This window comes from Podarcis pityusensis (genome assembly GCF_964106645.2).
Source record: "Podarcis pityusensis genome assembly, chromosome: W".
Taxonomy (NCBI): Eukaryota; Metazoa; Chordata; class Lepidosauria; order Squamata; family Lacertidae; genus Podarcis; species Podarcis pityusensis.
Genome location: NC_138045.1, coordinates 9091811 through 9093474, shown reverse-complemented (window position 1 = coordinate 9093474; position 1664 = coordinate 9091811).

Genomic DNA, 1664 nt, shown 5'->3' with positions numbered 1-1664 from the left:
AGACAGAGCGATTGGGGCGGTGCTTCTGCAGCCAGGGAAGGAGGAGTCAGAGTGGAGACCGTGTGCCTTTTTTTCGCGAAAGCTGAACAAATCCGAGAGGAACTACACGGTGTATGACCGAGAACTACTAGCCATTCATGAGGCGTTCCGGAGATGGAGGCACCTGCTAATTGGCGCACAACATAAGGTGCAAGTGTGCACTGACCACAAGAACCTAGAGTATTGGAGGACGGCACGAGTGCTCAACCAACGGCAAGTGAGATGGGCCCAGGAGTTCTCCAAATTTAACTTTGAGATTTGTTACGTGCCAGGCCCAGAGAACATTAGGGCGGACGCTCTCTCATGCAAACCTGAATATTTGGAGGGGGAGGGAGCACCCGAAGAGAGACATGTCATTCCAGAGGACCGCTGGGTGTGTGGGGCGGCATTGGTGGGACAAAGAGAACTGGTAGAGGAAACAGAGAATGATGAATACGCCCAGAATAAGCTCAGAGGTCTTAGGGGGTGAGGGAGAGGAACCAGGGGGTTTCGAGGAAAGAAATGGAGCTTTGTATTACAAAGGGGCACTGTATATCCCTGAAGGAGACTTAAGGGGGAGGGTACTCAAGCAGTTGCACGACAGCCCCACGGCGGGGCATTTTGGACAACACAAAACCATGTGGTTGGTCACCAGGGAATTTTGGTGGCCTAAGGTGAGGGAAGATGTACGTGAGTATGTAAGAGGGTGCGAGCAATGCCAGCGAGCCAAAGGGGAAAGGCGGGCGCCGGCGGGGCTATTAGAACCCTTACCAACCCCAGAACGACCTTGGGAGGCAGTGTCGATAGATTTTATGACTGATCTGCCGAAGTCCAAAGGGAAAACAGCCATCATGGTGGTGGTAGACCTACTAACAAAGATGTGCCACTTTGTAGCCTGCTCGCATGCAGTCACGGCGGAAGAGACAGCGAAGTTATTTGTAGAACACATTTTTAGGTTGCACGGAATGCCATTGAGGGTGGTCTCAGACCGAGGAAAACAATTTACTTCCAGGTTCTGGAGGAAGCTCATGAGCTTACTGCAGGTGGAGGTCAACTTTTCGACTGCCCGGCACCCTGAAACCAACGGGCAGGCGGAAAGAGCAAACGGTGTCCTCCAGCAATACCTGAGGTGTTATGTCAATGACAGAGAGAATGACTGGGTAGAAAAGTTGGCGCTGGCGGAATTTGCCTACAACAATGCCGAGAATGTGTCCACAGGGATGAGCCCCTTCTTGGCTAATTATGGGTGTCATCCCAGGGCTTTCCCAGGGGGAGAAGGGGAGAGATGGAGCGTCCCGGCAGCCGAGCATTTTGTAGAAGAAATGGAAGCAATCCATCGTCAGCTCCAACTCAACTTAGAAAGGGCGAAGGAAGAATACAAGAGGCAGGCAGACAAGAACCGAAGGGAAGGTGAAACCATAAGGGTGGGAGATAGGGTGTGGCTGTCAACCCAAGGGTTGCCGTTCAAAGGAGGTTGTAAGAAATTAAGACCCAGGAGATTGGGTCCCTTTGAGGTCATTCAACAGGTCAACCCAGTGGCTTTCAGGCTCCGGTTACCCAACCACATGAAACTGCACCCAGTATTTCACAGGTCGTTACTGTCACCATACGAGGGGGGACGAGAAGGGATGGCCACTCGGGGACCG